The sequence below is a fragment of the Meriones unguiculatus genome, chromosome 5 (genome assembly GCF_030254825.1).
Source record: "Meriones unguiculatus strain TT.TT164.6M chromosome 5, Bangor_MerUng_6.1, whole genome shotgun sequence".
Taxonomy (NCBI): Eukaryota; Metazoa; Chordata; class Mammalia; order Rodentia; family Muridae; genus Meriones; species Meriones unguiculatus.
Genome location: NC_083353.1, coordinates 7,812,080 through 7,826,430, shown reverse-complemented (window position 1 = coordinate 7,826,430; position 14,351 = coordinate 7,812,080). Strand labels below are relative to the sequence as shown.

The window sequence follows — 14,351 nt, the reverse complement described above, 5'->3', positions numbered from 1 at the left end:
AATATTGAAAAGAAAGAAAGCTGGTTGTTAACATTTCCCTGGAATTACCGAGTTTAACTCTATCAGGTTTGAATTCTCCAAATTACGCAGTCACTGTCTCCCAGCTGCAAGTCTGGTAAGCACAGACGGTAAGAAAAGAGGCCTTCCTTCATACATAAACAAGCCACCTGTTTTGTGGAAACTCTTGTGCTCAAGTCGATGACTTCTAATAAAGATCATTCTTAGGCGTCCTAAATTCATCCAGTATGTGTGAAACTGCTTTAAAAACATTCACTCAAGAGACTGCAGACATAGCTTAGTCAATCAAATGCTTGCCAGGCAAATATGAGAAACTGAGCTGAATCTGTCCAACTTGTGTAATAGAGTTGTGTGTGATGGCCTATGCTTGTAAGCATAAAAGTTGGAAGCAGAGATACAGGCAGAAACCAGAGACTCTGGCTAGCAAGCCTAGCTTAAGTAATGAGCACCAGGTTAGTCAGAGATTCGGTGTAACGAGAATAAAAGGTGGCCAGCACCTGAGGAATGACAACTGAGGTCGTTCTCTGGCTTTTACATGTGCACACATACATGTACACACATGCATGCAGACACACTTGCACGCACATGCATTTCCACATACCCACAATATGTACTCCAGCTTTGCTTCGATGAAAGTAGGGGAAGCTTTGCCAACATACCCTTTATGTCTATTTCATTTTACAGAACATTTTCTATTGGCATTTCTAATAGGAGATGAATGTGAGTCAAATGAATTCTATCAAGTTAATAATTAACTACAGCAATTTACATAGCTTAGGACAGGGTACTTTTTGATATTGGAATGTAGTGTGGCTGGAATTAATATGTACATGACATCTGAGACATTTAATACCTCTAATGTACACATTGTGTATGTGACTGTGATGTCAGGATAAATGTTCTGATAGAAAATTCATATTGTAATTGGTTTCCTGGGATATTCTGAGAACATATATTACCTGATCTATGACTGCTGTTTCAGCAGGCACACTAACCAGTTTTCTATACATTGATTCACCTCTCTAAAACATAGTTTTTGTACTTTGAAAATGTTAGGATTTCAGATGATATTTAAAGTCCTGAATAAGTCGATCATTTTAAGATTCTACCCTCCTAAAGGTCATGTTCTAACAGAATGCCCTTCTCTACCAGGAGTGTATCTTCAAGGCCCTTAAGACAATATACAAAATATATAAAATACCTACTTCCCATAGAGAATTAGTTGGACACAGATAAATATTTTTAGGTGAAAAACCATCCTTACAAAATTAAGTTTCATTTAAACAGAAAAGAAAATGACAAGAGTGCTTGCCACATGAAAGTATGGGGGAAATTACATGCAAAAATGGTCCTTCTTGGAGCTAAGGCACCTGTCTTTGCATCTCCATTCGTCAGTGACCATGCAACACAGAATTCATGTACAATGAGACCATTGCTGTTTTGTTTTGTTTTGCTTTGTTTTGTCTTCTTTAGGATTTCATCAGAAAAAGCCATAGATTAAACAATGACCTCTGACCTGAAAAGGAAGTCTTTGCCTCCTGCCCATCTCCTCTTTGCTTCAATTCCTGTGCTTATTCTGGTTTTCCACTGCTGCTGTTTTCCACGTTTCTTTAGGGAGCTATCTCATTACTCATCTACAATTTTGCTAACCCCCAGAAATGTAAATTTATAGATCACTGTGAATAGGTAGCATTGACAGCAGAAATTACCCTTCAACCTTTATAAATAAAGAGCTTTTCTACTCAAAATATGGTGTGTTATGCAAAATTGAATTTGCCCAAATCATTGGTTTTGGTATGTTATTGAAACTACCTGTGTTTAGAAATTACAGTAACCATATCCTGAACATTCCTTATCCTTTGAGATAATATGCTATGCAAGAGGTATAATGAAAGAAAGGAAAGGAGAGAGGGAAGTAGGGAAGGAGGAAAGAAAGAAAGAAAGAAAGAAAGAAAGAAAGAAAGAAAGAAAAAGAAAGAAAGAAAGAGACAAAGATGGAATTTGTCTTTGTCACAGGTGTGCCCTATGGCTAAGAGTTCTCCCAACAGTACAGTATAACTCATTTCACGTACAATGTGAGGAATTCTTGACTAGAGGAATAATGGGCCATGACAGCCCTATGATACACTGAGAGAGATTATCAATTTTCCAAACCTTGTTAGTTAGTTTGAAAAAGTAATTGAAAAGCCTTTGATACTACAATTTTATCATTACCTTACATACATTACCTTACATACTAAAAAAGCAATTAGCAATGATATGATTTTCTACTGAGCACTCTGTTTTTATAAATGCTTGGGTTCACGGTCTAGAGTTCCAGGACAACACTAGACAAGAAAAAAGAAAATATTGTATTATACAAGAGTGTTGAGTTGAAAGATCATCCTTATATTTAGTTTGTGTGACACTGTAAAACAATAATGTCATTTGCAAAGTTCATGCTCAAGTGCCCTCCATTCAAGCTATAAAGTATTTTGAAAAATCTTAGCATGTTGCATGCTAAGGGAAGAGGAATTCATTTAATTATATTTAATTAAATAACAATAAAACAAAATACAATATGAAGAATATAGCAGTATTTTGACTATGATTTTAATTATCATTTGTGTTGGGCTGCATTAATAGCTACCCTGGGCTACAGAAGGCCTGTGGGCTGCAGATGAAAACACCACAGACTCATAACAACCAAAGAAGTTTATTACCCTTTACACCTTCTCCCAGGGATCTTATTGCTCTTGGACAGGCTTCTCTGTTAACTTTTGTCATGGCCAGAATACAGGAAGCAAGAGCCTGGGATCTCAGCAGATGGCACAAAAGGGCACAGAACAAGGAACACAGTACAATGAACATGTGGCAGGCTGACTTCGTAAATACGCTACAAGGAAAGAGTGATTACACACATATGTGTGTAGTTTACTGGTCAGCTGGAAACAGGACACAGTCTGTTAGCTTTTTACTTCAAGAAAAAGACAGGCAAACACTGGATAGATAGGAGACCCCTGCCCATACTTGGGCATCACCTTTTGATAGAGTGGCAGGAGCTTTCAATTGATTTTAAAGCGTGAGCTCCTGTCTTCATCTGCCCTTTGTCATGACACTTAAATTCAACTCATCAGGGAGAACTGGCTCATCGATACAGATATTCAAATGAACAGCATCCACATGAGAAGAGAACACTCTCTTGGCTCAAACTGCAGGTTCTTCCTCAGGGTGAGAAGGAAGCCTTGTAAGAGATGACTGAGGAGACTATTAGTACTGACTATGTTGAACAATAAGCCTGAACCTATCAGAGTTTTGGTCTTTTGAGGAGAGATACAAGAATGAAGAGTGATTCTTACAGCAATTGTCCCACAGAACACACATGTATGTTGAACAGAGTCAAGATCATATGTATTTTGAAACAGTCAACTGGGGCTCAACTTTCTATGCAAAGGATAGAATTCCTTCCATCTACCTGTGTGGATGGCTTTGTAGTCTTTATTTCAATTTTTCCACTGGATGCCTATCACAGAGGGCCTCTGAAAGACTCTGCCCATCAAGGTATTGAAACAGATGCTGAGACTCACAGCCAAACTTTGGGCAAAGTGCAGGGAATCTTATGGAAGAAGGGAGAGATAGAAAGACCTGGAGGAGACAAGAGTTCCACAAGGAGACAAACATAGCCAAAAATCTGGGCCTAGGTGGGCATGCAGAGACTGCAGCTGAATCAACCAAGGACCATGCATGGAGAGGACACAGAATTCCTGATCAGATGTAGCACATGGGCAGCTCAGTCTCCATGGGGGTCTGCTAGGAAGGGGAGCAAGGACAGGCTCTGGCATGAGCTCCTTTCCCTGCTCTTTGATCACCTCCCCTTGGTGAGGTAGCCTAACTAGGCCACAGAAAAAGAGGATCCGGACAGTCCTGATGAGACCTGATTGACTTGATTGACTGACTCCTAGTAGAGGAGGACTCCCCTATCATTGGGCTAGGAGAGGGTCATAACAGGGTGGAAGGAGAGGAAGGTAAGGTGAGACCCAGAGGAGATGAGGGAGGTGGCTACACCCAAGATTCAAAGTGAATAAATTGTAATAGATAATAAAGCAATAAAAAAGTGAAAATAAAGACATCATATATCTGATGCACATGAGTTACCCTGTAAACTCACTGAATGTATATTTGATACCTTAATAGTCATTGTGAACAGATTTACATGAGAATTATGTTGACCCCATTCTTTTCAGTGCTGATGAGAATAAGCAAACTTTCTTTGTTCTTTCTAGACTTCATTTATTAAACTGAAGAACTTTTACATCATTTTAATATGATTTTCTTTTCCACTATTACTGTCCCTTCATGCCCTCCAGATTTTCACTTCTTTTGAGATTATCAGGCAACATATGGTTCTGCCAATTAAATCTTAAATTTGAATCAATACCACATCAATAATTTGTATAAGTGTGTTCCCAATATTATATGAGGCATACTTACACTAAAAGCCATCTGTAAATTATGTGAAATTAAAATTTTTACTTGGAGAAGCTGGAAATATGGCTCAGTTGATAGCGTGTCTACTTACTATCCGTGAAGTTCTGAGTTTGGTCTCTAGGAATGTGTATAAAGCAGGTATTGTTGCACATGCTTAGAATAATGGAGGCTCAGAAATTAACGGTTACCCTCACCTCTACATAATGGCTTTGCAGATTTGAGGACAGCTTAGGTGACATAAGACCCTCTCTCTCAAAAAAAATTTTAACAAAACAAGCAAGCAAACAAACAAAAAAATGTACTAACCAGAAACCCATAAAAATTAATTGGTTACCTTGTATCTTATCTTTCTATTCCATTCCATTCCATTCCATTCCGTTCTATTTTGTTTTTCTATTCTATTCTGTTCTGTTCTTCTCTGCTCTGCTCTGCTCTGCTAGCATTTCATTTTCCCATTCTGTTCTTTCTTTTGTTCTTTTAATTTCTAAGACTGGCAGGCATTATTTCTTTACAATTTTATTTTCACAAATGACTCACATCAGTTTTCTCTTCACTCATGAAATAAGACACTCCTTCTAACAGAGTGGTTTCATTTCTTACAGAAAACATTACCAGTAACAATGCAGAGTCCAAAATCCTTGAGTTAGATGGACATGAAGAGCCAAAGGCAACCATTCTGCCACCACCTGTCCCTTTCCTGACAGATTTTACATAGTCTGTAGTCTTCTAATTGTGTTTTTATCTTCCCAACACCTTCAAACTTCCTTTGCTGAACTTACCCTGTTCTAGTTAAGTCCAGCAATTCTACCCTACATGGATTCCCATGAGAAGTATGTACACTCTTGATTTTTATGCTCACTTTAAGAGTCTGCAGTTCTTATTCAAAGGATTTCAAAATGCATTTTCTTATTCATTGAAAAAGTTCATAAGTCAGACACTGCCAAGAGACTGTCTTCTGCATGCATATTCTTGTAGAACAAAGACGATATTTCAGGGTTAGGCTGACCTTTTTATTTGAAGTTCCTAAGTAAACTCAAGAAATAGGCACCTCCTTCCCAAGGCTACTTGCTTGCTAAAAGTCCTTATAGCTCTGTTCACCTTTGGAACTGCCCTTAATGACAGAATCATTTCATTTTGCTCGATGATGGCTACCGGATACACAATAAAGATCAAATTGGTTAGTTGTTAGTATTACTGAGAGGAAACATATTAAATTTTAATAAAATATAATCAATTTAAATTTAAAGCTACATGTGCATATAGGCCATTGTATTGGACAATATGAAACTGTCTGTAACATAAAATTATCTATTGGAGTGGAAAGTCCTTTATTTAGAAGACAGGGGACACTCTAAGGTCATGGTCAAAGTCTAGGACAAATTTCTTAACCCAGATAGATTTTGCCCCCAGGAAACATTTGGCAATGCCTCAGATAATTTCAGTTATCATACTTAGCATGTGTGCAATGGTGCTGAAATTGCCACTGGCCTTTTTAAAAGATCCAGAAGCTCATAAACATCCAACAGTGAACAGGAACACTCCATACAAAAAAGAAATAATCTGCATGAATAGATGGAAGAGCTAGGGCAGAGTAGATGGAGAGTAAGGCCAGCCAAAGAATAAGGAGACTCGGCCCTAAGGGTCCTCCTTGACAATGCCAACCTTCCCCCAACAATTGCATTCTTTCTAATCTTCATATTGCATTTGGTATCTCCTACAAACTATAATTTTATTATTTATACTAACAATAGTTATTCTAACTATTAACTTTCTATTCCTTTAACTTTTTGTTTTGCTTTTTGTTTGTTTGTTTTGAGTCAAGGTCTCCCCGTGTAGTTCAAGCTATCCTCCATACACATAATTATGTATCCAGACTGGCCTCTAACTTATGATGTTTCTGCCCAGGCCACATAAATGCTAGGATTATAGGCATGGAGTATAAGCTACAACATTTCTTAGACCATTTATGTCCTGTGCATTGTGCTAAACATTTTGTGAATCATCCTATCTTTATAGACATAATTCAAGACCTGCCTTTATTTTATGGCTGGAAACAGCATTTAAATGACTGATAGCGTTTAACTGAATGAAAGAAGTCAGACCCCAAAGGCTACATATTGCACATACATAACAGGCAAGTGTGTGGGGAATGAAGTAGACTAACCCTTTGATGCAGGATATGGAGGCAATCGGAGAGTGAATGGAAGTGGAAGATTTTTCTCTAGGGTGGAGAAAATGCTCAAAATTTAAGAGTGTTCATGTTAATACTAAATACTAAAATATTTTGAATTTCACATTTCTTAAGAGATATTTTTGTTTGTTCTTATTTTCCCATGGTGCTGCACATTAAGCCCAGCACATGCCTGGCAAGTGCTCTACCACAGGGATGTATCACCAGTTCTTGAACTGCATAGTTTAAAAATGGAAATTTTATGCTATATGGCTTAATGGTTTTTTTATGTATCAATTTACATTATTTTTTCTTTATTAATTACACTTTATTCCCTTTGTATACCCCCTGTGGTTCCCTCCTTCCTCCCATCCCAATCCTTCCCTTCTTCCACCCTCTACATGCATGCCCCTCCCCAAGTCCACAGATAGTGGAGGTCTTCTTTTCCGTCCTTCTGATCCTATTCAATTAGGTCTCATCAGAAGTGGCTGCATTGTCTTCTTCTGTGGCCTAGTAATGCTGCTTCACCTTCAGGGGGAGGTAATTAAAGAGCAGGCCAATCAGTTCATGTCAGAGACAGTCCCTGTTCCTATTACAATGGAACCTACTTGGATACTTAACTGTCATGGGCTACATTTGTGCAGGGGTCTTAGGTTATCTCCATGCATAGTCCTTGGTTGGAGTATCAGTCTCAAGAAAGACCCCTGTGCTCAGATTTTTTGGTTCTGTTGCTCTCCTCGTGGAGTTCCTGTCTTCTCCAGATCTTACTGTTTCCCACTTCTTTCCTAAGATTCCCTGCACTCTGCCCAAAGGTTGCCCATAAGTCTCAGCATCTGCATTGATTGTCTGCAGGGCAGATCTTTTCAGAGGTCCTCTGTGTCAGGCTCCTGACTTGTTCCCTCTTTTCTCCTTCTGATGTCCATCCTCTTTGCCTTTCTGGATAGGAATTGAGCATTTTAGCAAGAGTCCTCCCTCTTGATTAGTTTCTTTAGGTGTACAGATTTTAGTAGGTTTAGTAGGCTTAATGTTAATAAATTAAAACTACAGTTTCATTCAAAGTATATAAGGGATATGGTTGAATAAAATTTATAAGGTAAATACTAGGAAAAAAAAAAGAATAGCCATAAAGAAGACAAGTTAGTCAGTTGTTGCACCATTAGTATCTCTAGAGTGTTAATTCTCTATCTGTGCCAGATAGATGCTTCTACTCAAATGACTGACAGCCTTGTTCCACTCATTCATCTCTTCCTGAAGGGTCATGGGACTAGTCTTCCAAGATAAGGGTTCTAAGTTTGAATCCTTGCTGCATAGACTGGACAAATGAATAACCTCTTTTTGAGTCATAATTACTTTATAAATGATACTGACGGTTAACACAGTGATGCATGCTGAAAAAACTCATCAGGGACTGTGCAAGAAGCGTGGCAGAGCATGGGCATTTGGTGAAATACAGCAGTGCTTGGGCTGCCTCACCAGTAAAACCAAGGCACTGTGGTTTTGAGGTCTTCAAAGTATAAATTCTTTGTTAAGGAAAAGCCACAGGATGGATCAGCTTGGGTGAGTACTAAGAGCCTCTTAGCCCCTGCATATGTATATTGGATTTGCAATTAAGATAATTTTGAAAACACAGTTTTGTAAAAAGTATAAATAGCACAAGATGAATATTACATGATTAATATTTTATATATAAATTTATTTTTATAATTTATTCACTTTATATCTGGATTGTAGCCCCTTCCTTCATCTTACATGATTAATATTCATTGTTGATTTGTCAGGACCTAGAATTACCTAGGAGGCAAATGTCTAGTTATGATTCTGACCGAGCTTCTAGACTGGGCTAATGAAAGTAGGAAGTCACACTCTAAATATGAGTGAAATCGTCTTATGGAGAGAAGCCTTAGGCTGACTAAAACGGAATGGGAGCCGAGCAGCAGCACCCATTACTTTGTTTCCTGACTGCTGATTCAATGTGATGAGCTACTGTAGGCAGATCTATCATAACTCCTTCGTCATGGTAGACTGAAGCCTCCAACTATGAGCCAATATCAACAATCCCTTCCTTAAAACATTTTTGTTAAGTATTTGATCACAGTAATGAGAAGTAACTAACACACCACTGCTGTAAGCCATCAGTGATTCTAATGTAGGAAACTGGCCTCAGGAAGGAAGAAAAGAGCTATTTAGGGGGACGCATATCTTTGATTCCCTTTTTCAATGATACTGAGTATTAGTTTCCACCTACAGAGAACTCACAAATAGCCCTTGTGAGTTCTTTTTCCTCCAGATGAAGAAATGCTGTCCTTGAGAGTATGAATGCCTTGATGAAGGCATTTCTAGGCATTTAACTTTTCTTTAACTAGGGACCAGAGAAATTTTTATTTAAAGAAAAAAACCAACCAACCAACCAATCAACCAAACAAACAAAAAAGCAAGGAAACAAAGTCAGACTAAAATGGTGAGGGGCGGGGCACAGCTTCTTAGTTGTCTCTAATGGCTCCCAGTCTTCTGTGAGTTGCAGTTGTTTCCACATCCATCAGCAAAGTCGCCTTGGACACTCCACTCTGCATAAGGCTGAAAAGCAAGAATGCAGAGGAACGAGAATGTGGAGGAAAGGGCAGTTTCCACATGCAGTCTAGTGGAAGCAGTAGAACTGTGGCTTTTGGAAAACGGCCCTTCTTGATAGTTGCAACGGTTTAGTATCTGTCTTTAAAGCAAACATCATCTGTCTGCTGCTCTGCCCAGTGATGTATTTCTACTCTTTGAGATACAGGCTCATTTAACAACTGGCAATCAAATCCGCTCTGGCAGCCACAATGGCAACTGTTGAGGTTCATTACACTGGGAAAATACGCCATCTTTGTTTCAGTTCCATTGTTTTCAGCAAAGATTAACAATACACAGTTTTGTTTTGTTTTCTTCTTATGGTCCATTTTCATGAAATTTCATTTGGATATATTTCTAAGCCCCTAATACAGATAGTGTAACTCCAACTGAATTCTGAATGCTCCTTCTTCTGTGGTTTATTGTAAAGCCCAACACTACGTTTCTGAACAAATTCAGAAAATAGCACAAGAAATTCAAGAGATAAAAACAATTTGTGATTGAAGAGTTTATGGTGAGGAGGAAGGGAAATGGATTCTTGGTTTATTTTTTTAACATGTTTTCCACATTGATATTAAAGCCAATCAATTCATTTAATGAAACTTTTGCATGTGGACAGCATAATATAAATGTAAGTAATTTTCAAAATAAAAGGTGGAGACTCATTGTCTGCTCTGAGCTTTTGATGCATTTTAGACAAAATTAATAAGAATATACAAAATGTTATTTTTCCTTTTTAATTCAAATTAACTTAAAATTTTTGTATTTGTGTACTGTTTACATAATTTCTTCTTTCTCCCCTTCTTCCAATTCCTTTCAAGTTTTTGGATCCTTTCTTTTAATTCATTATTATTGTCACCTCCTCACATTAATGCATTAAATACAACCTGCTGATTCCATTTAGTGTTCTTTGTATGTATGTTTTTAAGGCTGACCCCTTGGCATTGGATAGAAAATTAGGAATCTCATCCCTGGGTTGGCCACTTTTCCCTTCTTTGGCAGTCAGTAATTGCCTGTAGCTTTTCAACTAGGGACAGGGCCCATGAGATTTCTCATATCTATGTTTTCAGATTAACTGTATTGTTATCTTTCAGGCTTTGTTTGGTCAGCCATAATTTTGAGATTGCATGGATATAGCTTCTCTGTAATAGGCAGAAGACATAATTAAGCACTGGGTCTAATATATATGTATACATGTATGCATACACACACACACATATATGTGTGTGTGTGTGTGTGTGTGTGTGCGCACGTGTGTACACGTGTGTATGTTGCATGTCTGAAGATTCACTTGAAGGCCTGAAAAGGGTGATAGATCTACCGGAGCTAGAGTTATATGTGGTTGTAAGCCACCCAATATGAGTGCTGGAAACTAAAATCAGATCCTCTGGAAGATGAGCAGTGCTCTTAACCGTCAACCCAGGTCTCTAGCCCTTGGATTCTTGATTCAGACAGTGATGACTAATGGCGCTATACCAGTGACTGTAGGTTCAATCTAGTGATTTAATCAGTGGGATGAAATTCCTGCAAGGTCTGCTATGTAGTGGGCGCTTACCTGTACTGGTAAGAGAGCATTTGTAAGTGTGGTACTTACACAGGAAAACTAGCAAGGTCATTATAAGCAAACCAGATTTGTTAGTGTAGTTTTATAATCCTTGCAATGTAAGTAAGGGAGAGAATAGATGATCATGAGTTAACGACAGTTCAGGCTATTCACTGAGACTCTGTCTTTAAATAGACATTGTGATGTGATGAGCTATTGCAATGAAAAAATAAAACTAGCTGAAGTAGAAATAACTAGTCTCAGAAAATGAAGATAGTGGTAGTTTTAAAACACGGGTCCATTTCTTTAAGCCTGCCTGTGAACAGGTGCTTGCTCCTTCTTTGGAGGGTACATATTGATTTGACTAAAAAGAATGGTAGAAAGAATACTGCACAGCTTCCAAGACAAGGTAATAAAGTGCCTGGTTGCCTTGGGACAGTTTGGGAGGCTGTCCATTGTTTCTGCTGTCTGGTTGCTCTAAAACCATCATGCCATGGCCATGTAAGTGCTTTGGTTGACAGCCTGGCTGAGCTCCCAGCTGCCAGAAGGAGAAACTGCCAAGTGTGGAAAAGAGCCATCGCAGATCCCAGCTCAGCCAGCCTTCAGGTGAATGTGGCCCCAGCTGACCTCTGCACACAGCCTCAGGACAAACCCAAAGAGTGGTACCCAGCAAGCCTTTCCAAATTACTTATGCCTGAGAAGCGAGCAAAATAATATTGGCTGTAGTTTTATTCCACTGTGTTCAAGGGCAATTTGTCAAGCAGGAATGGCATCTGGAGTAGGGGAAAGTCTGCCCAGGCCTACAGCTAGTTCTGCCCTCGATACTTATCCAGGGTGTTAGGAAGTTGCCCAATCTTTCTGGGCTGCTACCGAGAAACATCATAAACTTGGGCGCTTAAGCCAGGACATTTATCTTCTGATAGTTCTAGAAGTTGGGTGTCCATGATCCTCATGCCAGCATGGTCACATTCTGCTGCGACATCTTCCTGACCTGTAGCCAGCTGCCCCTTGCTTCATGCTTATCTGCCCTTCCCAGGCTCTCCATGCAAAAAAAGAGTTCTGGTGTTGGTGCCCTCCCTCTTTTCTTTTTTAAAAATATATTCAACAAATGAATTTACTTTACATCCCAATTGTAGCTCCCTCCCTCCTCTCCTCCCATTCCCACCCTCCCTCTCTCTACTCCTCAGAAAAGGGCAGTCCCTTCTCCTCAGCCCACCCCAGCTCATCAAGTCTCACCAGGACTGAGAACATTCTCTTTTCTTGTGACCTGGTGAGGCAGCCCTCATGAGGAATCTAGATGTATGTGTGAGTGTGTCTGACTGATCATGTGTGCATGCATTTTTGTGTCAGTCTGTTCTGTGTTTATGAGACTGAGTGTATGTATCTCTGTGTATACGTATGTACTGTGTGTCTGTAGGCACGTGCGAGTGTGTATATGTCTGTGTATGTGTGTGAGTGAGTATGAGAGAATGAGAGATGAAAACAGAAGGTGGATAATTCACAAGGCAAGTGGATCAATAAGAGGCTGTGAGGAAGGTAGAAGAGGGTACTGGGGGTGGGAAATATGTGTCTTATAGTGATACAGTGATATAGTGTGAAAATTTAACAACGAAACCAATATTTTCAATTTTGGCTAAAAATAGTAAAAAGTATTTTAAAAATATAGGAACAGTTATATCTCATGAGGGTTCCACCTTAGAGGCCTCTCAAATCCACTATTTTCAAAAACAGTTTCATTAACTCATTATGGTTAGGTTTCAACATATGAAATTGAGGACTGTCCAAGTGCTTAGTTCATAACAGAGGCTTAGGAATAATATTTTGCAATGAGAAAATGTTAAGAATGGAAAATAAATGCTAAATCTAGATGTTAGCATTTTTTTTTCTTCTGAGACTGATACTCTAACCAAGGACCATGCATGGCGATAACCTAGAACGCCTGCGCAGGTGTAGCCCATGGCAGCTCAGTCTCCAAGTGGGTTCCCTAGTAAGGGGAATAGGGGCTGTCTCTGACATGAACTCAGTGGCAGGGTTCTTTGATCACCTCCCCCTGAAGGGAGGGCAGCCTTACCAGGCTACAGAGGAAGACAATGCAGCCAGTCCTGATGAGATCTGATAGGCTAGGGTCAGATGGAAGGGGAGAAGGACTTTCTCTATCAGTGGACTGGGGAAGGGGCATAGGAGGAGAAGAGGGAGGGAGGACAGAATTGCGAAAGGATGAGGGAAGAGGCTACAGATGGGATACAAAGTGAATAAATTGTAATAAATAAAAAACTTGAAAAAAATTGTTTGGCATCAAATACTAGAATCTAAATTGCAATGGATTCAAAGAAGCCAGAGGTCCATGGCAGCTTGAAGTTAAAACAGTGTCTAAACTTGAGTGAAGGAGTATGAGGCTTATAAATCTGCCCTGTAACTATAATTTTCTGGTGTTTTGGTCATGGTGGAGACATAAGAGTTCAGGCTACAGATGTTTTCCTAATAGCCTCTTTTGGGTTCACTGGCATGTATGGATGCTGGACAGCCAAAGCATTCATTTAGAAGCCAGAGGTACTACATCAGAATATAGAGCGTACTTGTACAAGGCTCTCTTGGACCTGGAATCCAGAAAAAAACTATTAGTCCGCTTGACTTATAAGACAAACACTAGCTGTATATTTGAAGTAAGTTTGGGTATGTTTGTGTTTTGGAAGTTAAATGAGAAAAGACAATAGAACAATTCAGAAATGTTGTCCGTGTTTCAAAACTCACACTCTCATGATGTAGACTACCAAGAAATCCTGTGACTAAGTGCTATTGAGTGTACAAAATAATGAAAGTATACACAATACCTCTAGGGATATTTTTTTAGAAGTCCCTATTAAAAAAATGGGGATGGACCTGGGAAGGTGAAGGAGGGTAAATATGATCAAAACACATTGTACATAATTCTAAAAGATTAATAAAGGGGAATTTCTTGAATAATATTCTGTTATGTGTATCTACCTCATTTTCTTGATCCATTCGTCAGCTAATAGACCAGACTATTTTCATTTCCTGGATACTGGGAACACACATCAGCAGGTCTCACTGTAACAGGATATGAAGCACTCTGGGGGAATGCTCAGGATTGTTGAAGGTGGGCCATATGGTAGATTTATTTCTAGCTGTTTAAACTCTATCCTGATTCCACAGAAGCTGCACCAGTTTGCTGCTCCTAAGAGGCTACACAGGGTCAAGTAGATGGCCCTGCACTCAAGCCTATACAAGCAGTAGTAAGTGGGAATACTGAGATTTAAAAAAAATAAAGTTAGGAGGTAAACGTGGTGGTGAGGATGGGTGATAGATTGAAGAGATGGAAAAGAAGGTTGGATTTATTAAAAGTTATATATATATATATGATTCTCAAACAATAGAAAAACAGTAACATAAAAAGAAGAAATTTGTTTCTTTTAATCAGAGGTGCGTCTACTTCCTGGGCTGATCTCAATGCTTTACTATGATGATGTCAGGATTGGTTTGGGCTGTACTTTCCTATGGGGACAAAAACATACTTCAGGTTCCCTCTAG

General features: G+C 39.0%; 1 protein-coding gene across 2 annotated transcripts in view; it reads right to left on the bottom strand.

The window, feature by feature from the left end:
• The window catches only part of Ctnna2 (catenin alpha 2), a 1,157,068-nt gene that overhangs the window by 627,171 nt on the left and 515,546 nt on the right, over positions 1–14,351 (bottom strand). The window lies entirely within an intron of this gene.